This window comes from Oncorhynchus gorbuscha, linkage group LG05, assembly GCF_021184085.1.
Source record: "Oncorhynchus gorbuscha isolate QuinsamMale2020 ecotype Even-year linkage group LG05, OgorEven_v1.0, whole genome shotgun sequence".
In the NCBI taxonomy this organism is placed as follows: domain Eukaryota; kingdom Metazoa; phylum Chordata; class Actinopteri; order Salmoniformes; family Salmonidae; genus Oncorhynchus; species Oncorhynchus gorbuscha.
In genome coordinates this window covers 19,591,994-19,618,507 of record NC_060177.1, presented here as the reverse complement: position 1 = coordinate 19,618,507, position 26,514 = coordinate 19,591,994, and the positions used below count along the sequence as shown (strand labels likewise).

General features: G+C 47.4%; 1 protein-coding gene across 1 annotated transcript in view; it reads left to right on the top strand.

Annotated features, from left to right (window-relative positions):
- The window catches only part of LOC124035629 (synaptotagmin-7-like), a 134,061-nt gene that overhangs the window by 8,603 nt on the left and 98,944 nt on the right, over positions 1-26,514 (top strand). The gene's annotated exons all lie outside the window — the stretch shown is intronic.

Sequence of the window (26,514 nt, the reverse complement as noted above, 5' to 3'; positions counted from 1 at the left end):
AACTCTCTCAGCAGCAAGTGTTTGTTGAGAATGATATAAGTGGACAAAAAGGTTTATGGAGAAAGATGGAAAATGAGAATTGGAGATAGAGACAGAGAGAGGGGGTTTGCACTTTGAGAGAACATCTAGGCTATGCCTCCCAGAAGAGAGTGCTTTTAAAGAGGCAGAAAAGAGAGAGGGAGAATATATGCCTTTTAATCAGTGAGCTCATTGAAGGCGTGTTGGTTCCCAGAGGCTCTACATGGACAGTAAAATAGAGAGAGAGGAAGGGAATGAGGGAGGGAAACGGGAGGGGTGATGCAATGTTTTGTTTCTATTTCTCAAAGTTCTTAGCTCCGTTTGTTTTGGATGTTGATAATGGTAATGGACTGCATTTAGGTGTATTTTACTGTATCAGATCAAATCAAAATGTATTGGTTGCGTACACACATTTGAAGTTGTTATCGCAGATGCAGCAGTTATATCTAGCAATACAATAATAAACACATAATCCCCAAAGTTTTTAAATATATAATTAAGAAATATCAGACAAGCAATGTTAGTGTCCAGAATATACATTTGTTTAACACTTTTTTTGTTATTACATGATGCCATATGTGTTATGTCTTAGTTTTGATGTCTTTACTATTATTCTACAATGTAATAAATTGTCTGAGTCATGTGTATTGGTGGCAGGGAAGTCAGGCACAGGAGAATCAAACTGAGTGTAATGGAGTATTTAATAACAAATAAACAAAACATACTCCAAACACTGACGGCTCCATCAGCGCGTCTACACCGGCCTCGGGGACGACCCGGAGGGTGAGGTGCAGGGCGATCCGGATGGAGACGGTGGAATTCTCGCAGCATGGAAGGATCTAATAAGTCCTCCACCGGAACCCAGCATCTCTCCTCCAGACCTTACCCCTCCCAGTCCACAAGGTACTGAAGGCCCCACGCCCGACGTCTCGATTCCAAGATGGATCGAACGTAGTATGCCGGGACCCCCTCGAAGTCCAGAGGGGGCGGAGGAACATCCCACACTTCAGCCTCCTGGAGCAGGCCAGCCACCACCAGCCTGAGGAGAGACACATGGAACGAGGGGTTAATACGGTAATTAGTGGGTAGCTGTAACCTATAACATACCTCGTTCACTCTCCTCAGGACTTTAAACGGCCCCACAAACCGCGGACCCAGCTTCCGGCAGGGCAGGCGGAGGGGCAGGTTTCGGGTCGAGAGCCAGACCCTGTCCCCTGGTGCGAACACCGGGGCCTCACTGCGGTGACGGTCTGCGCCAACTTTCTGGCGCAGTATGATGCGCTGAAGGTGGTCGTGGGCGGCCTCCCAGGTTTCCTCCGCGCGCCGGAACCAATTGTCCACCGCAGGAGCCTCTGTCTGACTCTGATGCCAAGGAGCTAGAACCGGCTGATACCCTAATACACATTGAAAGGGAGAAAGGTTAGTGGAGGAAGTGGCGTAGCGAGTTCTGGGCCATCTCTGCCCAGGGCACGAACTTCGCCCACTCCTCCGGCCAGTCCTGGCAATAAGACTGCAGAAACCTACCCACATCCTGGTTAACTCTCTCCACCTGCCCATTACTCTCAGGGTGAAAACCTGAGGTAAGGCTGACCGAGACCCCTAGATGTTCCATGAACGCCTTCCAGACCCTTGATGTGAACTGGGGACCCTGATCAGACACTATATCCTCAGGCACCCCATAATGCCAGAAAACGTGTGTAAACAGGGCCTCCCCAGTTTGTAAGGCCGTAGGGAGACCGAGCAAAGGGAGGAGATGACAGGACGTAGAAAAACGATCCACAACGACCAGGATCGTGGTGTCACCCTGTGAAGGTGAAAGATCAGTTAAAAAATCCACCGACTGGTGCGACCACGGCCGTTGTGGAACGGGTAAGGGTTGTCTAGGAGCCTTGCATTGGGCGCATACTGAGCAGGAGGAAACATAAATCCTCACGTCCTTAGCTAAAGTGGGCCACCAGTACCTCCCATCAAGAAAGCACACCATCCGACCTATCCCCGGATGACCAGAGGAGGGTGACGTGTGGGTCCAATAGATCAGTCGGTCGCAGACAGCAGACGGAACGTACAGATGCCCAGCTGGACACTGAGGGGGAGAGCCAGCTCAATGTCCGCGTCCATCTCCCACACTAACAGCGCCACCAAACAAGAAGCTGGGAGTATGGGAGTGGGTTCCATGGACTGCTCCTCTGTGTCATACAGCCGGGACAATGCATCTGCCCTAACGTTCTGGGAGCCTGGTCTGTAAGAGAGGGTAAACACAAAATGAGTGAAAAACATGGCTCACCTTGCCTGACGAGGATTCAGTCTCCTCGCCTCCCGGATGTACTCCAGATTGCGATGGTCAGTCCAGATGAGAAAGGGGTGTTTAGCCCCCTCAAGCCAATGTCTCCACACCTTCCAGGCTTTTACGACAGACGGTTCCCCACATCATAGTTTCGCTCCGCCGGGCTGAGCTTCTTCGAAAAGAAGGCACAGGGGCGAAGCTTCAGTGGCGTACCCGAGAGCTGAGAGAGCACTGCTCCTATCCTATGCGTCCACCTCCACTATGAATGGCAAAGAGGGATCCGGATGAGCCAACACCGGAACCGGGCAGCCGAGCGGAAATGGAGGAAAACTCGCCTCCCTGCGGACCTGGCATCCTTTCACTCCCTCCTCTCTACATTTTCCTCCTCTGTCTCTGCTGCTAAAGCCACTTTCTACCACGCTAAATTCCAAGCATCTGCCTCTAACCCTAGGAATCTCTTTGCCACCTTCTCCCTCCTGAATCCTCCTCCCCCTCCCCCCCCCTCCCTCTCTGCAGATGACTTCGTCAACCATTTTGAAAAGAAGGTCGACGACATCCGATCCTCGTTTGCTAAGTCAAACGACACCGCTGGTTCTGCTCACACTGCCCTACCCTGTGCTCTGACCTCTTTCTCCCCTCTCTCTCCAGATGAAATCTCGTGTCTTGTGACGGCTGGCCGCCCAACAACCTGCCCGCTTGACCCTATCCCCTCCTCTCTTCTCCAGACCATTTCCGGAGACCTTCTCCCTTACCTCACCTCGCTCATCAACTCATCCCTGACCGCTGGCTACGTCCCTTCCGTCTTCAAGAGAGCGAGAGTTGCACCCCTTCTGAAAAAACCTACACTCGATCGCTCCGATGTCAACAACTACAGACCAGTATCCCTTCTTTCTTTTCTCTCCAAAACTCTTGAACGTGCCGTCCTTGGCCAGCTCTCCCGCTATCTCTCTCAGAATGACCTTCTTGATCCAAATCAGTCAGGTTTCAAGACTAGTCATTCAACTGAGACTGCTCTTCTCTGTATCACGGAGGCGCTGCGCACTGCTAAAGCTAACTCTCTCTCCTCTGCTCTCATCCTTCTAGACCTATCGGCTGCCTTCGATACTGTGAACCATCAGATCCTCCTCTCCACCCTCTCCGAGTTGGGCATCTCCGGCGCGGCCCACGCTTGGATTGCGTCCTACCTGACAGGTCGCTCCTACAAGGTGGCGTGGCGAGAATCTGTCTCCTCACCACGCGCTCTCACCACTGGTGTCCCCCAGGGCTCTGTTCTAGGCCCTCTCCTATTCTCGCTATACACCAAGTCACTTGGCTCTGTCATAACCTCACATGGTCTCTCCTATCATTGCTACGCAGACGACACACAATTAATCTTCTCCTTTCCCCCTTCTGATGACCAGGTGGCGAATCGCATCTCTGCATGTCTGGCAGACATATCAGTGTGGATGACGGATCACCACCTCAAGCTGAACCTCGGCAAGACGGAGCTGCTCTTCCTCCCGGGGAAGGACTGCCCGTTCCATGATCTCGCCATCACGGTTGACAACTCCATAGTGTCCTCCTCCCAGAGCGCTAAGAACCTTGGCGTGATCCTGGACAACACCCTGTCGTTCTCAACTAACATCAAGGCGGTGGCCCGTTCCTGTAGGTTCATGCTCTACAACATCCGCAGAGTACGACCCTGCCTCACACAGGAAGCGGCGCAGGTCCTAATCCAGGCACTTGTCATCTCCCGTCTGGATTACTGCAACTCGCTGTTGGCTGGGCTCCCTGCCTGTGCCATTAAACCCCTACAACTCATCCAGAACGCCGCAGCCCGTCTGGTGTTCAACCTTCCCAAGTTCTCTCACGTCACCCCGCTCCTCCGCTCTCTCCACTGGCTTCCAGTTGAAGCTCGCATCCGCTACAAGACCATGGTGCTTGCCTACGGAGCTGTGAGGGGAACGGCACCTCAGTACCTCCAGGCTCTGATCAGGCCCTACACCCAAACAAGGGCACTGCGTTCATCCACCTCTGGCCTGCTCGCCTCCCTACCACTGAGGAAGTACAGTTCCCGCTCAGCCCAGTCAAAACTGTTCGCTGCTCTGGCCCCCCAATGGTGGAACAAACTCCCTCACGACACCAGGACAGCGGAGTCAATCACCACCTTCCGGAGACACCTGAAACCCCACCTCTTTAAGGAATACCTAGGATAGGATAAAGTAATCCTTCTCACCTCCCCCTTAAAAGATTTAGATGCACTATTGTAAAGTGACTGTTCCACTGGATGCCATAAGGTGAATGCACCAATTTGTAAGTCGCTCTGGATAAGAGCGTCTGCTAAATGACTTAAATGTAAAATGTTAAATGAGGTAAACAGAGCCTTCAGGTGCCTAAAAGCTCTGTTCGCCTTGGCCAACCACTGCAAGTGCACCGTGCCCCCCTTTAGCAGTGAGGTAATGGGATAAACCTCCGGTAGTAGTTGACAAACCCTAAGAATCGCTACACCTCCTTTACCGTGGTGGGAGTCAGCCAATTACGCACGGCTGCAATGCGGTCACTCTCCATCTCCTCTCTTGACGTGGAAATCTGATGCCCTAGGAAGGAGACGGATTGTTGGAAGAACAAGCATTTCTCAGCCTTGACATATAGAACATGCTCCAACAGGCGACCAAGCACTTTGCGCACCAGGGACACATGCTTGGCTCATGTAGCGGAGTATATCAGGATATCATCGATATACACCACTACACCCTGCCCGTGCAGGTCTCTGAAAATCTTGTCTACAAATGATTGGAAGACTGATGGAGCATTCATCAACCCATACGGCATGACGAGGTACTCATAATGACCTGAGGTGGTGCGAAATGCCGTCTTCCACTCATCTCCTTTCCAAATACTCACCAGATTGTACGCACTCCTGAGATCCAGTTTAGTGAAGAAGCATGCCCTGTGCATTGACTCAATTGCTGTAGTGATAAGAGGTAACTATATGTCACCGTGATTTTATTGATGTCACGCCTTGGTCTTAGTATTTTGTGTTTTCTTTAATTATTTGTTCAGGCCAGGGTGTGACATGGGGTTATTGTATTTTCCTATTGGGGTTTGTAGTATTTGGGATCGCGGCTGAGTAGGGGTGTTGTATAGGCTTGGCTGCCTGAGAAGGTTCTCAATCAGAGTCAGGTGATTCTCGTTGTCTCTGATTGGGAACCGTATTTAGGTAGCCGGGGTTTCACTGTGTATTTCGTGGGTGATTGTTCCTGTCTCTGTGTAGTTTCACCAGATAGGCTGTAATTAGATTTCACGTTCCGTTTGTTGTTTTGTATTTTGTATAGTTATTTCATGTGTCACTTTTTCCATTAAAGTCATGAGTAACCACCACGCTGCATTTCGGTCCGACTCTCTTTCGACAAACGAAGAACGCCGTTACAGAATCACCCACCACACTCGGACCGAGCAGCGTGTTAACAGGCAGCAGCGAAGGGAGGACGTTATGGACAGCAAAGGCATGGAGTAAACGACATGGGAAGAAATAAACAGGTGGGCGGCCAACCCAGAGAGAATGCCGGAGCCCGCCTGGGATTCGCTGGAGCAGTGCGAAGAGGGCTATAGGCGAATGGAGTCGAAAAGAAAGACACGGCGGCGCAGAGCGAAACCCGAAAGTCACCCCCAAATATTTATTGGGGGAGGGCTCAGAGGGAGAGTGGCTGAGTCAGGAGTCAGACCTGAGCCAACTTTCCCTGTTAATCGTGAAGAGCAGTTGCAGTGGGAGAGGCTGCACCACTTGGAGAATTGGACATGGGAGGAAGAACTGGACGGTAAAGGACCCTGGGCTCAGCCTGGTGAATATCGTCGCCCCAAGGAGGAACTAGAGGCGGCTAAAGCGGAGAGGCGCTGGTATGAGGAGGCAGCATGGCGATGCGGATGGAAGCCCGAAAAGCAGCCCCAAAAAATTATTGGAGGGGGCTTAAAGGGAGTATGGCTATGCCAGGTAGGAGACCTGCGCAAACTCCCTGTGCTTACCGGTGGGCTAGAGAGACCGGGCAGACACCGTGTTATGCTATGGAGCGCACGGTGTTTCAAGTGCGGGTGCATAGCCCGGTGCGGTTCATACCAGTCCTTCGTATTGGCCGGGCTAGAGTGGGCATCGAGCCAGGTAAGGTTGGGCAGGCTCGGTGCTCAAGAACTCCAGTGCGCCTGCACGGTCCGGTCTATCCAGAGCCACCTCCACACACCAGTCCTCCGGTAGCAGCTCCCCGCACCAGGCTTCCTGTGCGTGTGCTCAATCCTGTAGCACCAGTTCCAGCACCACGCACCAGGCCTTCTGTGCGCCTCGCCTGTTCAGCTCAGCCAGAGCCTTCCTTCCCTCCTGCGCTGTCGGAGTCTCCCGCCTGTTCAGCGCTATTAGAGCCTTCCACCTCTACAGCGCTGCCGGAGCCTCCTGCCTGTTCGGAGCAGCCTGAGCTGCCAGTCTGCAGGGAGCTGTCAGTCTGCAAGGTGCTGTCAGTCTGCATGAAGCAGCCAGAGCTGTCAGTCTGCAAAGAGCTGCCCGTCTGCAAGGAGCTGTCAGTCTGCAAGGAGCTGTCAGTCTGCAAGGAGCTGCCAGTCTGCAGGGTGCTGTCAGCCTGCATGGAGCAGTCAGAGCTGTCAGTCTGCATGAAGCAGCCAGAGCTGTCAGTCTGCAAAGAGCTTTCAGTCTGCATAGAGCAGCTAGAACCGCCAGTCAGCCATGATCTTCTAGATCTGCCAGTCAACCAGATTCTTCCAGATCTGCCAGTCAACCAGTCTCTTCCAGATCTGCCAGTCAACCAGTCTCTTCCAGATCTGCCAGTCAACCAGTCTCTTCCAGATCTGCCAGTCAACCAGTCTCTTCCAGATCTGCCAGCCAGCCAGGATCTACCGGAGCCTGCTACCTACCTGAGCTTCATCTCAGTACAAGGCTTCCTCTTAGTACTGGGCTTCCCCTCAGTTCCGGGCTGCCTCTCAGTTCCAGGCTGCCCCTCAGTCCCGAGCTGCCCCTCAGTCCCGAGCTGACCCTCAGTCCCGAGCTGCCTCAGTCCCAAGCTGCCCCTCAGTCACGAGCTGCTCCTCAGTTCAGTGGGGTTCTGGATGAGGACTATTAGGCCATGGTCGGCGGCGAGGGTGGATTATCCCAGGACGCGAAGGGGAGGAACTAGGACATTAATGGAGTGGGGTCCACGTCCCGAGCCGGAACCGCCACCATGGACAGACGCCCACCCGGACCCTCCCTATGGTTTTGAGGTGCGTCCGGGAGTCCGCACCTTAGGGGGGGTTCTGTCACGCCTTGGTCTTAGTATTTTGTGTTTTCTTTAATTATTTGTTCAGGCCAGGGTGTGACATGGGGTTATTGTATTTTCGTATTGGGGTTTGTAGTATTTGGGATCGCGGCTGAGTAGGGGTGTTGTATAGGCTTGGCTGCCTGAGGCGGTTCTCAATCAGAGTCAGGTGATTCTCATTGTCTCTGATTGGGAACCGTATTTAGGTAGCCGGGGTTTCACTGTGTATTTCGTGGGTGATTGTTCCTGTCTCTGTGTAGTTTCACCAGATAGGCTGTAATTAGGTTTCACGTTCCGTTTGTTGTTTTGTATTTTGTATAGTTATTTCATGTGTCACTTTTTCCATTAAGGTCATGAGTAACCACCACTCTGCATTTCGGTCCGACTCTCTTTCGTCAAACGAAGAACAGCGTTACAATTTAGACCTCGATATGGCAAACCGCCATCCTTCTTCACAAAAAAAGAAACTCGAGGAGACTGGGGAAATGGAGGGCTGAATGTACCCCTGACGCAGGTATTCAGAGACATATGTCTCCATAGCCACCGTCTCCGCTTGCGACAGGGGATATACGTTACTCCTGGGAAATGCAGCGTCTACCAGTAGATCTATCGCACAATCCCCCCCGTCGATGGGGTGGTAATTGAGTCGCCTTCTTTTTACAGCATATTCTGGGGGAATGCGCACGGTGGAGACCTGGTCTGGACTTTCCACCATAGTAGCACCAACGGAAACCCATTAACACCTACATGAGCACTCTCGCGACCTCCCCATGAGAGCCCTCTGTGGCCAAGAAACAGTGGGGTTATGACAAGCTAACCAGGGTAGGCCTAGTACCACAGATTACGCAGGAGAATCAATAAGGAAAATACTAATATTTTCTTTGTGACCCCCCTGCGTTACCATACACAAAAGAGCGGTGGCCTCCCTGATAAACCCTGACCCTAATGTTCGACTATCTAAGGCATGAACAGGGAAAGGCATATCCACAGGAACAATGAGGATCCCTAATCTATGAGCTAAACTTTTATTAATGAAATTCCCAGCCGCGCCTGAATCTACTAGCGCCTTATACTGGGAACGTGGGGGAAAAAAAATCAGGAAAAGCGACAGAGACAAACATATGTGCAACAGAGGGCTCTGGATGAGAATGGTGCCTACTCACCTGGGGTGATGCCAGAGTGCCCTGCTTGCTGCCTTGATTCCCAGAGGAACCAACCCGGCACCGACCAGCAGTGTGACTTCTGCGACCACATATGGTGCTCAATATGGTACCATGGGTACAGGAGAGAGGGTGCGGGAGGATGGAACAACCAGACCCCGATCCAGACGTCCACGAGTAGCCAGCATCTTCTCCAGCCTGATGGACATGTCCACCAGCTGGTCAAAGGTGAGGGTGATGTCTCTACAGGCCAGCTCCCGACGGACGTCCTCGCGTAGACTACAGTGGTAATGGTCCATCAGGGCCCTGTCGCTCCATCCAGCGCCGGCAGCCAGGGTCATAAACTCCAGAGCACTCCTTGTCTCCTGCCTCAGATGGTAGAGGCGCTCACCCGCTGCTCTGCCTTCAGGTGGGTGGTCGAATACTGTCCTGAAATGGCAGGTGAACTCCTCAAAATGGTCCAACAGTTACGCCCATCCTCTTCTCCACACACAGCGCTGGCCCACTCCAGGGCTTTCCCGGTGAGGCACGAGACGAGGGCGTAACTCTTCTCACGGTCCGATGGAGCTGGGCGGACTGTGGCCAGATACAAGCTTATAGTTTGAGGAGAAAAACCCTGTCAGCCGGCAGTATCTCCGTCGTATCCCTTAGGCAGGGATAAATGGATCCTGCTGGGTTCAGGCAGGAAAAGGGCGCTCAGGGGAGACCCCGGTTGTGCTGGTGGAGGTGCTGGAAAAACTCAGTGTCTACCAGCAGTCCATATTCTGGACAACGCAATCCATGGCGGCGCTCAGATTGTCAATCATCTCAGTGTGTTCCATGACAAGCTCCTCCACCTCCATGGCCAGTGTACCTGCTCCTGCTGACTTCATGTTTTGGTCAGAGATTCTGTCAGAGTCGTGTGTATAGGTGGCAGGGAAGTCAGGCACAGGAGAATCAAACTGTAAAGGAGTATTTAATAACAAATAAACTAAACATACTCCAAACACTAAATGTAACAATAAACAAAACATACTCCAAACACTAAATGTAACAATAAACAAAACATACTCCAAATGTAACGGCGTTCTTCGTTTGTTGAAAGAGAGTCGGACCGAAATGCAGCGTGGTGGTTACTCATGTCTTTAATAAAGAAACGACGATACATGAAATAACTTATAGATTCAAAAACAACAAACGGAATGTGAAACCTAATACAGCCTATCTGGTGAACACTACACAGAGACAGGAACAATCACCCACGAAATACAAAGTAAAACCCAGGCTACCTAAATACGGTTCCCCATCAGAGACAACAAGAATCACCTGACTCTGATTGAGAACCGCCTCAGGCAGCCAAGCCTATACTAGACACACCCCTAATCAACCACATTCCCAATACCTACAAAAACCCCAATATGACAATACAATAACCCCATGTCACACCCTGGCCTGAACAAATAATTAAAGAAAACACAAAATACTAAGACCAAGGCGTGACACCAAACACTAAATGTAACAATAAACAAAACATACTTCAAACACTAAATGTAACAATAAACAAAACATACTTCAAACACTAAATGTAACAATAAACAAAACATACTCCAAACACTAAATGTAACAATAAAAAAAGTGGGTACGAGGACCCGTCGCGCACCAATACAAAAACAACACAACACTGAATAACAAACAATCTCTGACAAAGACATGAAGGGAAACAGAGGGTTAAATGCACAACAGGTAATGAATGGGATTGAAACCAGGTGTGTATAGGAAGACAAGACCACCAATGGAAAATGAAAAATGGATCAACGATGGCTAGAAGACTGGTGATGTCGACCGCGGAGCACCGCCCGAACAAGGAGAGGCTTCGACTTCGGTAGAAGTCGTGACATAAATATATAAAAAAATCAAGAAAAAACGTTGAATGAGCAGGTGTGTCCAAACTTTTGACTGGTACAGTTCTGCATATAAACTCCCAGTCATTTATTGGGATAAACACCAACTTTTCGGCATCCATGTGCCTTCTTCAGGGTAGTTTAATGAATGCTTGAACCAGGTTATGTAGACAAACAGTGCAATTAGTGCAAACAATGACAATAGTGAGGGGTGTGTCGTTATTAGGTGAAACTGTTAAAAGACAATAGTTTACAGCATATATAATATATTAGGCTATTGTTATCATATGGAAACATAATTAGATATTATACATAATATTAGTATCAACATACATTTATTGTTTAATTTAATTTCACATGTATATTTAAGTGTTTCCAATTTCATGTAATTTTTGTTACATGTATTCTTTTGGTTCAACCGTAATGCATAATAAGCATCATCAACAGGGGAACATATTGGGTGTACGCAGATAAGCTGTAGAAAGAATATATTCATTTATAAGACGTGTTCATAAAGAAGAGTGAATAAAGAAGATGTGTTCATTAGAAGGGCCTGAGATCAAAGTCAATATTCAGACCACTAGGGGTCAATGTTTTTAGAAAATAAATCCAGTAGGCCTCCCTCTGTAGTAGTAGGATCTCCACGTTACCTCCTCTCCTTGGTAGAGTAACATGCTCAATGTCTGTGTATTGCACTGTACGCATGAGCCACTTTTGTTGTTCCCATTTGGAATAGGTGTCAAGAGTGTCTGAGTGGGCTCAGGGGGCAGGTCAGATCTCACTAAGCTATCCCCAAAATTGCAAGCACGCTTATAGACCAGACCATAACACTACAAAAACATCCTTCTGCAGACACCCACATACTGTTATGGGTATCATCTCATGCGTGACAAAGGAAGTCATTATATCATAACATGTTCATGTGGAAAAGCCTACGTTGGACAAACAAAAAGACAATTCAAATAACACATAGCTGAAAACCGCAGCTCAATCAGGTGTAAGAACACTGACTATCCAGTAGCAGCTCACTTTGTTGAAGATAACCATCCTCCCTCAAATACACAGGCATTGAGCATGTTACTCTACCAAGTAGAGCATGGGACTATAGCATGCATGGGACTATAGCATGCATGCTCCGTAATTCAGGTTGGCATGTAACATGCATGACAACAATGAAGGTTGATCCAGTATTGAGTGGAGAAGATAGAGGAAGTCATCCTCCCTAAAGCATCCTACTAGCAGGAGGACTAGAGTTCCTGACGAGCTCATTCTCATTTGTAGAAGACATGAGACATTATAGCATTTACTATAAGTTCATCATGAGAGAAAGCGAGATCGAGGAGGTTATAAGAAGGAATAATACAAGGATTTGTGGTTTTTGGTGTGAACTTTCTGTCAATCCACAGAGTACAGGTGTAACAGTGAGTCGTGGTGGCACTCAGGATAGAGGACGAGGAAGGGGAGGACTGTGTGTGTCTCAGGGGAGCAGAATGGACATCAGAGAGAGATGAGGCAGTGGGGGAGTGAGGTCACCACAGACACATGCACCTTCTCACATTTCAAACTTCACCAGTTCTATTAGGTTGTCCAGATACACATATTGTCATACTGTCCTTCTGTCACACCGGGATTTAAGGTATTAGAACTTAAAAAGCATCTACAAATGTTCACATTTATTGAAAGACTTCAAATAAATAGTTTTGACAGTATTTAAATACCATCCTGTGGCTTTTTTCCAAATATCTCGGTAGACAGTATATACAGTATACCGCCCAAGCCTAATTTCTATATCACCTAACATACTCACACTGCACACAGCATTATCACACACTCCTCTATACAATACCTTTGTCACCTTTTGAGTAATGAAAATACTAGATGGATGGATAGATAGATGAATGGATGGATGGATAGATTAATGGAGGATGGATTTATGGACAGTAAATGGAAATAAGTTTTTAACAAAAGAGGAAAAGATGGGGGCATATTTTAAGACTTGTAATGGTAGAGGAAGCATTTTAAAAACAGCCACAGACATTCATTTTGCCAGGAACAGATGGTGGGACAGATCTTCCCACAGACAGACCCAGCCTGCCAATACCAGTCTGAAAGAACAAACTCACACCATGCACACACTGTGCCCCCTACCCCTTCTCACACACGCACACAATATGCACTCACATGCACACACACACACACAGACACACACACACGCGCATGCACGCACGCACAGCGATGTCTTACTATACTTGTGAGGACCTTTTGGGGACAAACAATTGATTCCCATTCAAAATCTTATTTTCCCTAACCCTAACCTTAACCCCTAAACCTAACCCTAAACCTAGCTACTAACCCCAATTCGAACCCTAACCCTTAACCTAACCCCTAAGCCTAAAATAGCCTTTTTACAAGTGAGGACTGGCAAAATGTTCTAATTTCTCAGAATTTTAGTCTGTTTACTATTCTTTTGAGGACTTATGGTACTCACAAGTATAGTAAAACACACACACACACACACTCACTCACACGCACAGACTGTCAGTCAAACCCAAGTGTCTCAGTAAGTACTATGCCTTCAAACACTTGGAGATGAAAGAGAATCTGGGACTATGTCCAGCCTCCAACACCCTCTTTTCCACCCTCTCTCTCTCTCTCTCTCTCTCTCTCTCTCTCTCTCTCTCTCTCTCTCTCTCTCTCTCTCTCTCTCTCTCTCTCTCTCTCTCTCTCTCTCTCTCTCTCTCTCTCTCTCTCTCTCTCTCTCTCTCTCTCTCTCACTCTCCTTCTCTTTTATTTGATTTTCCATCCCCTTCATCAACTACTTCCCCATCTCTTTCCTCCCCATCAAGACTCTCCACCCTCCTCTACTAGATATTTTCTCTACCTTCCTCATTCCCTCTCTTCCTGTCCTCTTCCCCCCTGCCTGTCTATCTCTTCCTCCTCTTCCCCATCTCCTTCATTCCTGTAGCTCACTCTTCCCTTTGATCTCCTGTCCTACTTCCTCTGTTATCTGGCTGTGTTCTCCCTAGGTTTCTAGTAAACAAACACATTTGTATTTTCTGCTCCCCTCCTTCATCAGTAGTCTGCTCACTCTTGGATGACAACGCTTATCGTCTGTTGTTTGTTTTGCCAGTACTGTAAATTAGTGTGGTCTTGGTGAGCTGGGAATCAGACAGACGTGTGTGTGTGTGTGTGTGTGTGTGTGTGTGTGTGTGTGTGTGTGTGTGTGTGTGTGTGTGTGTGTGTGTGTGTGTGTGTGTGTGTGTGTGTGTGTGTGTGTGTGTGTGTGTGTGTGTGTGTGTGTGTGTGTGTGTGTGTGTGTGTGTGTGTGTGTGTGTGTGTGCGTGTGTGCGTGCGTATCTGCCAAATCTGTAATCTGGTGGACGGGCCCAGCAGTCACCTGAGGCCCAGAGTTAGCTACTCTCCACACTCCATCCTACACCACATGTGACCTTTTAGTGGCGTAGATTTGGTATATTATGGTCATAATTGCTAATTCATCATTATCAGCTATCCATATCCACTCTGTTGTCCCATGGGATGTGTACGGATATGAGGAGACGTGGCTGTGTTTTCTTGGTGTTTGTGCACACTAGCCTAATGGATAAAAAAAGTAACATATTTGGTTGTGTGTGTTGTTATTATCTGTGTGTGTGAGTGAGGTAATACTCCTCGATGCCTGTCAGAAGGGTAGCATGTATCAATGACTTACTAACTGGTTTGCCAGCTGTCATAACACCCTACCTTTTTCTCTCTCTGTCATTCTATTTATCTCCCTCTGTTCTTAAGGTCCTGTGTTTGTACCCTTCTCTCAGGCCAATGCACACACAAACAGTCAACTTAATTACAGAGAACCAGAGAAAGGGGGAGGAAGAGGTCAAAGAGCAGTGATGGATCTCACTTGAGTGTTTGAGGTTCAGAGGGGAGAGGAGAGAGGGAAAAGCCAGGGAGAGGTAAGAGGGAGAGAGGACCGGTGACTAGGAGGAAGGAGTTAGTGGGAGGGTGAGTCTGAGGAGGCTGATATAGGAGGTACTGAGAGCTATGAGGGTGCAGCAGTAGAGAGGGAAGAAGGGAGCAGCCTGTGTTTATTTATAAGTAAATGCTTTGAATCATTTAGTAGAGCTTTTAAGTGGCCAACTCTGCCCAAGTTTAATGGACAGGCAGGGGAAGGACCCAGACACACATTTCAGGGAACCACACACTGACACACTGTCAGAGAGACGGACCCACATACCACAACTCAGCAGGTGCCTCAAAGGAAACACAGACAGAGATATGGGGCCTCGGCACAACACATATGCTCAGCAAACACAAACTGACAAACACTGTGAGGAAATTCACACTGACACAACAGCAGAACACAGTAGTAGAATCCCCATCCCCTGTCAGTCTCCTCCACGCTGTCCTCACCTCTCTGTGGCCCGTTAATCCACTCCAGGTGTTTTCTATTGAAGTGTGAAGAGACCACATATCACGTTAAGAAACCCTAGTCCTTCATGCTGTCAGCTGTTCACTGGGTATATCTCTCTCTTCCTAAATCTCTCCTGCTCACACAGGCGCTCCTCATAATGGCCTCTCCGATCTCTTTGGCACCAAGGCCCACGACCATAAAACACTGCATGGATCAGAGGAGCACCAATCAGAAAGATGGCAGGGAGAGAGATGAAAGAAAGTAAAAAAGACAGAAAGAGAATGAGAGAGAGAAATAAAAACGAGACAGATGGAGACTGAAGGACAGACTGAAAGTGAGTAAAAGTTGAAAGGGTGAGTGAGGGTGTGCTGTACTTGTTGTCTGCCTAGTTGTTTCAGTGCCATACATACTCATTACACACTGAGAGTGATGTGGGGTCTTCTGCCAGGACTATACTATTGAGGCCTCTGCCAACTCAACTGCTCTGCTTTCAGGATAGCTGTCTTTAACTATTATTAGCTTTCCATGTTATTTATATGCTTAGAAGACATTTTATCCAAAATGCGTCAAAGCTGTCCCAAAATGGATGGATACTAAATCGAAGTCAAGATAAAATGTATTTGAAATCACTTTACCAAGACATACTACTTTGTGAATTTCTTCAAAATAACAAACATGTCAGATGCATTAAAAATATATATTTTAGAAGCACCCAACAGGGAGTGTCCTACACTGACAGAGAGTGTCCTACATTCAAGTGAAGTGTAAATCCTGGGGTTAAAATCAACACGTTCAGATCAGAACTACGTACATCAGATCAGTGATAGTCTGCATTTTTGCTGTCCAGTCTGTACATAAACACTTTTCTGCTGGTTTCGTCATCCAGTCTCATTAAAATAATTCACTACAAACTTGTTCAGCCAAGTGTGTTGCCTTGTTGCGTCTGACTAGTGAACAGTACAAGATGATTGAGGACTACAAACTGTGTGAACTGAAGAAGTGGTATAATTCTAGCTTTTGAGTAACAGCTAACTGTCTAGGAGAGGCCGGGGGGCTATTATGTCTCCGAAGTATCCACGGTCTTCCGTATTACGATGTCTCCCTAGTATCCATTTTGTTTACATATCCGCTGACATTTCTAATTTCTCATTCATTTCGAAATGGTTGTTGGCAGACACAAATATAATCACTGTCTGGACAAACAGAATGGAACCTGGCATGTAAGAAATTGTTTTTGGACAGCCAGTCAGAAATATCAGATCTCAAATCAGATCTCAAATGAAATGTGATTCCTTACTCACATCCGCCCTGCACATGTAGCATGTATACCATCAATGTTTGGGAAGCTTGTTGAGCAAATAACAGGGGGCTGAAACTACAGTGCATTCGGAAAGTATTCAGGTCCCTTGACTTTTTCCACATTTTGTTACGTCACAGCTTATTCTATAATGGATTTATTTTTTATATTTTTTATTTTATTTCACCTTTATTTAACCAGGTAGGCTAGTTGAGAACAGGTTCTCATTTGCAACTGCGACCTGGCCAAGATAAAGCATAGCAGTGTGAACAGACAACACAGAGTTACACATGGAGTAAACAATTAACAAGTCAATAACACAGAGAAAAAAAGGGGAGTCTATATACAATGTGTGCAAAAGGCATGAGGAGGTAGGCGAATAATTACAATATTGCAGATACTGGAGTGATAAATGATCATGTAGAGGTAGAGATATTGGTGTGCAAAAGAGCAGAAAAGTAAATAAATAAAAACTGTGGGGATGAGGTAGGTGAAAATGGGTGTGCTATTCACCAATAGATTATGTACAGCTGCAGCGATCGGTTAGCTGCTCAGCTAGCTGATGTTTGAAGTTGGTGAGGGAGATAAAAGTCTCCAACTTCAGTGATTTTTGCAATTCGTTCCAGTCACAGGCAGCAGAGTACTGGAACGAAAGGCGGCCGAATGAGGTGTTGGCTTTAGGGATGATCAATGAGATACACCTGCTGGAGCGCGTGCTACGGATGGGTGTTGCCATCGTGACCAGTGAGCTGAGATAAGGCGGAGCTTTGCCTAGCATGGCCTTGTAGATGACCTGAAGCCAGTGGGTCTGGCGACGAATATGTAGCGAGGGCCAGCCGACTAGAGCATACAAGTCGCAGTGGTGGGTAGTATAAGGTGCTGTAGTGACAAAACGGATGGCACTGTGATAAACTGCATCCAGTTTGCTGAGTAGAGTGTTGGAGGCAATTTTGTAGATGACGTCGCCGAAGTCGAGGATCGGTAGGATAGTCAGTTTTACTAGGGTAAGCTTGGCAGCGTGAGTGAAGGAGGCTTTGTTGCGGAATAGAAAGCCGATTCTTGATTTGATTTTCGATTGGAGATGTTTGATATGGGTCTGGAAGGAGAGTTTGCAGTCTAGCCAGACACCTAGGTACTTATAGGTTTCCACATATTCAAGGTCGGAGCCATCCAGTGTGGTGATGCTAGTCGGGCATGCGGGTGCAGGCAGCGATCGGTTGAAAAGCATGCATTTGGTTTTACTAGCGTTTAAGAGCAGTTGGAGGCCACGGAAGGAGTGTTGTATGGCATTGAAGCTCGATTGGAGGTTAGATAGCACAGTGTCCAATGACGGGCGGAAAGTGTATACAATGGTGTCGTCTGCGTAGAGGTGGATCAGGGAATCGCCCGCAGCAAGAGCAACATCATTGATATATACAGAGAAAAGAGTCGGCCCGAGAATTGAACCCAGTGGCACCCCCATAGAGACTGCCAGAGGACCGGACAACATGCCCTCCGATTTGACACACTGAACTCTGTCTGCAAAGTAATTGGTGAACCAGGCAAGGTCATCCGAAAAACCGAGGCTACTGAGGCTGCCGATAAGAATATGGTGATTGACAGAGTCGAAAGCCTTGGCAAGGTCGATGAAGACGGCTGCACAGTACTGTCTTTTATCGATGGCGGTTATGATGTCGTTTAGTACCTTGAGTGTGGCTGAGGTGCACCCGTGACCGGCTCGGAAACCGGATTGCATAGCGGAGAAGGTACGGTGGGATTCGAGATGGTCAGTCACCTGTTTGTTGACTTGGCTTTCGAAGACCTTAGATAGGCAGGGCAGGATGGATATAGGTATGTAACAGTTTGGGTCCAGGGTGTCACCCCCTTTGAAGAGGGGGATGACTGCGGCAGCTTTCCAGTCCTTGGGGATCTCAGACGATATGAAAGAGAGGTTGAACAGGCTGGTAATAGGGGTTGCGACAATGGCGGCGGATAGTTTCAGAAATAGAGGGTCCAGATTGTCAAGCCCAGCTGATTTATACGGGTCCAGGTTTTGCAGCTCTTTCAGAACATCTGCTATCTGGATTTGGGTAAAGGAGAACCTGGAGAGGCTTGGGCGAGGAGCCGGGGCTGTTGGCCGAGGTAGGAGTAGCCAGGCGGAAGGCATGGCCAGCCGTTGAGAAATGCTTGTTGAAGTTTTCGATAATCATGGATTTATAATAATAATAATATATGCCATTTAGCAGACGCTTTTATCCAAAGCGACTTACAGTCATGTGTGCATACATTCTACGTATGGGTGGTCCCGGGGATCGAACCCACTACCCTGGCGTTACAAGCGCCATGCTCTACCAACTGAGCTACAGAAGGACCGTGTTCCCTAGCCTCAGTGCAGTGGGCAGCTGGGAGGAGGTGCTCTTGTTCTCCATGGACTTCACAGTGTCCCAGAACTTTTTGGAGTTGGAGCTACAGGATGCAAACTTCTGCCTGAAGAAGCTGGCCTTAGCTTTCCTGACTGACTGCGTGTATTGGTTCCTGACTTCCCTGAACAGTTGCATATCGCGGGGACTGTTCGATGCTATTGCAGTCCGCCACAGGATGTTTTTGTGCTGGTCGAGGGCAGTCAGGTCTGGAGTGAACCAAGGGCTGTATCTGTTCTTAGTTCTGCATTTTTTGAACGGAGCATGCTTATCTAAAATGGTGAGGAAGTTACTCTTAAAGAATGACCAGGCATCCTCAACTGACGGGATGGGGTCAATGTCCTTCCAGGATACCCGGGCCAGGTCGATTAGAAAGGCCTGCTCACAGAATTGTTTTAGGGAGCGTTTGACAGTGATGAGGGGTGGTCGTTTGACTGCGGCACCGTAGCGGATACAGGCAATGAGGCAGTGGTCGCTGAGATCCTGGTTGAAGACAGCAGAGGTGTATTTGGAGGGCCAGTTGGTCAGGATGACGTCTATGAGGGTGCCCTTGCTTACAGAGTTAGGGTTGTACCTGGTGGGTTCTTTGATGATTTGTGTGAGATTGAGGGCATCTAGCTTAGATTGTAGGACTGCCGGGGTGTTAAGCATATCCCAGTTTAGGTCACCTAGCAGAACAAACTCTGAAGCTAGATGGGGGGCAATCAATTCACAAATGGTGTCCAGGGCACAGCTGGGAGCTGAGGGGGGTCGGTAGCAGGCGGCAACAGTGAGAGACTTATTTCTGGAGAGAGTGATTTTCAGAATTAGTAGTTCGAACTGTTTGGGTATGGACCTGGAAAGTATGACATTACTTTGCAGGCTATCTCTGCAGTAGACTGCAACTCCTCCCCTTTAGCAGTTCTATCTTGATGGAAGATGTTATAGTTGGGTATGGAAATCTCTGAATTTTTGGTGGCCTTCCTGAGCCAGGATTCAGACACGGCAAGGACATCAGGGTTAGCAGAGTGTGCTAAAGCAGTGAGTAAAACAAACTTAGGGAGGAGGCTTCTGATGTTGACATGCATGAAACCAAGGCTTTTCGATCACAGAAGTCAACAAATGAGGGTGCCTGGGGACATGCAGGGCCAGGGTTTACCTCCACATCACCCGCGGAACAGAGAAGGAGTAGTATGAGGGTGCGGCTAAGGGCTATCAAAACTGGTCGCCTAGAGCGTTGGGGACAGAGAATTAGAGGAGCAGGTTTCTGGGCATGGTAGAATATATTCAGGGCATAATGCGCAGACAGGGGTATGGTGGGGTGCGGGTATGGCGGAGGTAAGCCCAGGCACTGGGTGATGATGAGAGAGGTTTTATCTCTGGACATGCTGGTTGTAATGGGTGAGGTCACCGCATATGTTGGAGGAGGGACAAAGGAGGTATCAGGGGTATGAGGAGTGGGGCTAGGGGCTCCATAGTGAACTAAAACAATGATAACTAACCTGAGCAACAGTATACAAGGCATATTGACATTTGAGAGAGACATACAGCGAGGCATACAGTAATCACAGGTGTTGAATTGGGAAAGCTAGCTAAAACAGTGGGTGAGACAACAGCTAATCGGCTAGCATAAAAACAGCAGGTAAAATGGCATTGACTAGGCAACGGGGCCGACAGATAAAACAAACAAGCAGAATGGAGTACCGTGATTAATGGACAGTCCAGCGTGCATCAGCTATGTAGCCAAGTGATCAGAGTCCAGGGGCAGCGGTGGATGGGGCAGGGGGGCTGGGCTGGCGAGTGTTATCCAGGTTAAGAAAACTAACAATGACTAAGTAGCTTGTAGCTAGCTAGCTGGTAGCTAAATAGCTTGTAGCTAGCTAGCTGGTAGCTAAATAGCTTGTAGCTAGCTGGTAAGCTTCTGGAGGTTCTTGGGTGTGTTCTGGGCTAAACAAGCTAAACAAGCTAGCAGTTAGCATGCCGAGTTAGCAAGCAAGGTGATAGCGAGGGCTAGTGAGTTAGCCTTTGGAGGACGTTGCGATGGGGTGAGTCTGTTTATTCCTCTTCATGCGGTGACATCGATAGACCGGTCGTAGTCAAGGTATTGTAGCCCAGGAGTATGCTAGGAGCTCTGGCCGGGCTAGCTTCAAGCTACGTGGGTGGAAACGCTAGCCAGGAGTAATCAACCAGGGTTGCTGTTTAGCTCGATAGCTAGTTGTGAAGATCCAGCTGAAGAATGTTCTGTTTGTGGTGGGAATCCGGGGGCAAAAAATAAATAGGTCCGTTATGCTCTGGTTAGCGTCCGTTCCCCTCGTCAATCTACACACAGTACTCCATAATTGTCACGTCTTCTGCCGAAGTCGGCTCCTCTCCTTGTTGGGGCGGCGTTCGGCGTCACCGGCTTTCTAGCCATCTCCGCTCCATTTTTCATGTATCCATTTGTTTTGTCTTGTTCCCTGCACACCTGTTTTTCATTCCCCAATCAATCTACATGTATTTATTCCTCTGTTCCACATCATGTCTTTGTGTAAGATTGTTTGTGTTACGTGTGTATTGTTGACACGCCAGACTGTGAAAAATAACACGGAAAAAAACAAGCCAAAGATTTTTATTCTTAAACATAATTCTTGTGACTGTTTTGGCGCGTTTTGCACATTTGCCTAAATAATGTGTGCGCCTGTTCATGTAGCGATCGTCTGTGGTTGAATAAGGTGAGGACCCAACCGCAGCTGAATGCTCCCCGTAGCCAGGCCAGTGCGGCGAGGTGGTATAGCCCGCACTGGGCTGTGCTGGTGAACCGGGGACACCATGCGTAGGGCTGGTGCCATGTACCCTGGCCCGAGGAGACGCACTGGAGACCAGATGCTCTGAGCCGGCTTCATGGCACCTGGCTCGATGCCCACTCTAGCACGGCCGATACGAGGCACTGCGCTGTAACGCACCGAGCTATGCCTGCGCACCGGGGACACCGTGCGCCTCACGGCATAACACGGTGCCTGCCCGGTCCCTCTCTCTCCACGGTAAGCACGGGGAGTTGGCGCAGGTCTCCTACCTGACTTAGCCACACTCCCTGTGTGCCCCCCCCAAGACATTTTTGGGGCTGCCTCTTGGGCTTCCAGCTGCCTCCTCATACCGCCGCCTCTCAGCTTTCGCTGCCTCCAGCTCTGCCTCGGGGAGGCGATATTCCCCAGCCTGTGCCCAGGGTCCTTTGCCGTCCAGGATCTCCTCCCAAGTCCAGTTCTCCAGGTATCTCTGCCTCTCGTCACCACTCTGCTTGGTCCTTTCTTGGTGGGTGGTTCTGTAGCGATCGTCTGTGGTGGAAGAAGGTGAGGACCAAAGCGCAGCGTGGTATGTGTACATGTTTTTAAGAAAGTAATGAACACTGAACAAAACAATAAACGTGAAGTAATCAAACCCAAACAGTCCCGTGTGGCACCAACACTGACACGGAAAATAATCACCCACAACTCAAAAGTGAAACCAGGCTACCTAAGTATGGTTCTCAATCAGGGACAACGATAAACAGCTGCCTCTGATTGAGAACCATACCAGGCCAAACACATAAATCCCAAAACATAGAAAAAGGAACATAGACAACCCACCCAACTCACGCCCTGGCCATACTAAAACAAAGACATAATAAAATAACTAAGGTCAGAACGTGACAGTTCACAAATCTCTGTTCTCCTGCACTTGACTTCGCTACCAGCATGCACACATCTGACAATAATGATGAAACAAAAACAGGTTTTTAGAATTTTGGGCACATGTACAGTACCAGTCAAAAGTTTGGACACACCTACTTATTTCAGGGATTTTCTTTATTTTTACAATTTTCTACATACAAAACTATGAAATAACATGTATGGAATCATGTAGTAACCAAAAAAGGGTTAAACAAATCAAAATATATTTTATATTTCACATTTTTCAAAGTAGCCACCCTTTGCCACCCCAGTCATAGACTGTTCTCTCTACTACCGTATGGCAAGCGGTACCGGAGTGCCAAGTCTAGGACAAAAAGGCTCCTCAACAGTTATTACCCCCAAGCCTGAACAGGTAATAAAATGACTACTCGGACTATCTGCATTGTGTGCCTCCCCCAACCCCTCTTTTACACTGCTTCTACTCTTTGTTTATTATACTCCCTCAATTGGCCCGACCGACCAGTGCTCCTGCATTGTGTCCCGCCACCCACCACCCACCAACCACTCTTTTACGCTACTGCTACTCTCTGATCATCATATATGCATAGTCACTTTAACCATACCTACATACTACCTCAATCAGCCTGACTAACCGGAGGTCTGTATATAGCCTTGCTACTGTTATAGCCACGCTACTGTTATAGCCACGCTACTGTTTTTCACTGTCTTTTTTCTGTTGCTTTTATTTCTTTACTTACCTATTGTTCACCTAATACCTTTTTTGAACTATTGGTTAGAGCCTGTAAGTAGGCATTTCACTGTAAGGTCTACTACACCTGTTGTATTCAGTGCACGTGACCAATAAACTTTGATTTGATTTGAACATTTTGTGAAAGTGACATAAAAAACATTTAGAAAATGAATCTGTATTGTTTGTCCTCTTGCTATCTTTCCTTACTATTTTCTGTCACCTAGCTATTTGACCATAGCATCAATTCCTTCTATAATCATCACCCCATTCTCCTCATTATTTTGCTTTCCCCCTCCATCTCTCCCCCTCTCTTTGCCTCTTGGCCTATGCTGGGATCTTCCAGAACAGCCTGGTGAGTCACTTTCCATGCTCTGAGAAATTATACACACCCAAAGGTGCCAACACGCACACACACACACACACACACACACACACACACACACACACACACACACACACACACACACACACACACACACACACACACACACACACACACACACACACACACACACACACACACACACACACACACACACACACACACACACACACACACACACACACACACACACAGACAGACAGACAGAGAGAGAGAAATAAACAAATGCATAAATTTAGAATTCACACATGACATATACAGCCAGGTCCATAATTATTGGCACCCTTGATAAAGATGAGTCAAAAAAGAGCCACGATAAATGGGGTTCACAGGATGACAAAGATCAGTTGGATAACAAAGCAAGCACTCTATCATGTAGGAACTATCAACCTTTATGTGCAATCATGTGTCCAACTACAAAATCTGGAGTGAATCTGACTTCTGATTCATGATTTTGAACAGTAGCGTTACATATGCAAATAGTTAGTTGTTAATACTTTGTTTTCTGATATGTCAATACCAAACTCAGTGAGGTTCATCTTAGGGATGTCCATGACAGCGGTGACATTTAAATGGTAAAATCTGATTATGGATTTGCCAATAACTCAGTCATCTTTTGAACATATCCCTTTGCTTTCCTTCCAAATTTGGTGTCATTTGGTCCTATGGTTCACAAGAAGAAAATTTGCATATGTGCTAATATGCATCTACTGGTATAGTGTGGCCATCTTTCAATGTATCAATGTTATTTTCTCAAACTCTTTAGGGATTATTGTGATGAGTCCACAGACAAATTTGGACTGAATTTGACTTTGATGACCCTAACATTTTCAAGTTGATAGGCCATTGTGAAGTGGATTTATAAAGGATTTTAATGGACACGTATAATCTGATTTCCTGATTTATTAATAACAGACATTTCTATGGATCCGACCCTTTCTTTCAATTTTCTTCAAAAATGACATACCCAAATCTAACTGCCTGTAGCTCAGGACCGGCAAGCTTTACCACACTCCAGCCGACGCCTGGCAATTGCACATGGTGATCTTAGACTTGTGTTTGGCTGCTCAGCCATGGAAACCAATTTCATGAAGCTCCTGACGAACAGTTCTTGTGCTGACATTGCTTCCAGAGGCAGTTTGGAACTCAGTAGTGAGTGTTGCAACCGAGGACGGTTGGCAGTCCCATTCTGTGAGCTCGTGTGGCCTACCACTTCGGGGCTGAGCCGTTGTTGCTCCTAGACATTTCCACTTCACAGCTCTAGCAGGGCAGACGGTGCCTTATTGAGCTCTTCAGTAAGGCCATTCTACTGCCATTTTGCATGTCTGTGTGCTCGATTTTATACAACTGTCAGCAACGGGTGTGGCTGAAATAGGTGAATTCTCTCATTTTAAGTGGTGACCACATACTCTTGTATATAAAGCGTACCTCATCCCTACCGTATAATAAGTTGGAGGATCTTTAACGTTATGGGGCTATTTTGTTTCCACTGGTCCTGGGGCCCTTGTTAAGGTCAAAGGCATCATGAAGCTTACCCAGTACAAGGACATTTTATCCAGAAACCTGGTTGCCTCTGCCAGGAGGCTGCAACTTGGCCGCAAGGGAATCGTCCAGCAAGACAATAACCCCAAGCACACATCAAAATACACAAATGAATTGTTATTTGACCACAAAATCAATATTTTGCAATGACCATGTCAGTCTCCGGACTTGAATCCCAATGAAAACGTGTGGTTTGAATTGAAGAGGTCCGTCCGTAAGAGCATACGAAGGATATCAAGGTTCTGGAAAGATTCTGTATGGAAGAAAGGTCTAAGTCCTTTGTTCACATTGGCAGTTTGAAGTGACTCAAAGCCAATTTTCCATATCTGATTTGAATCTGTTCTTTTTCCTGCAGTCTGAACATCTAAAAAGCACATGGAATCTGATATTTCAAGCCACATTTCAAACCACCTTTGTCTGAACACACACACCTGTCGTTACTATGTCAAGTAGCATAGCCATGTCAGCAAATGACTGCTGTCTGAACACACACACGTCGGATCATGCATGCGTGTGTGTGTGTGTGTGTGTGTGTGTGTGTGTGTGTGTGTGTGTGTGTGTGTGTGTGTGTGTGTGTGTGTGTGTGTGTGTGTGTGTGTGTGTGTGTGTGTGTGTGTGTGTGTGTGTGTGTGTGTGCGTGCGTGCGTGCGTGCGTGCGTGTGTGACAGCCCTGACCACGAGTTCAAAAGGTCAGACACTCCGGTTGTGTTAGCAGAACAAGTCATTTTATTAGCATGGCCTATTGTTGAGCTCTTTCTCAAGCTATTGAACTGGGGATTCTGTAAGCTGCTTAGCTGTTCATTGAGGGACCCAATCATTTTTAAACTTGGGTTTTATCTATGCTGGTGGCCAACAGTGCTTTGCATATGCCCTGTTAGTGTTTATTTAATGTTTTTGCACATGTTGCAGCAGACTTTGGAAAATGCAAGGTGCTATTCGACATGCTACTAATGGTCTAATTTGGCTCCCTCCATTAGGCTCCACCGCTGTGACAGAAAGTGTGTGTTACAGTAGGACACAGAATTAAACTCTCCGTCTGTTTTGATAAATATATCTCATGTGTACTGTTAGTCACACTGCTTTAATGTGCTGTCAGATGTTTTACATCACTTGGTCACTGTGCCAAGGTATTTTAATTGCAAGTGGAGGGTGAAAAAGAATTACAGTAATATAATTCTGGTAATAGAAGAAGTGTTATCTAATTTTCCGTTATTCAGAAACATTCGCTATGTTACCCGAAGAGGGAAAATCCACCATTGCCAACATAACAGGAGCAGCCAGACTGTAGAATTCTAGCTTGGACAAATTGGATACACCTGGGTAATTAAAGTCATGCACGTAAATGAATTTCCTCTTTCCCTATTTATTGCGTCTCCACACAGTCGGGACTCGGAAGTGCAAAGAGAGGTCCCTCAGCAAGGTGGGATATATATATATTGTTTTACCTTTATTTTACTAGGCAAGTCCATTAAGAACAAATTCATATTTTCA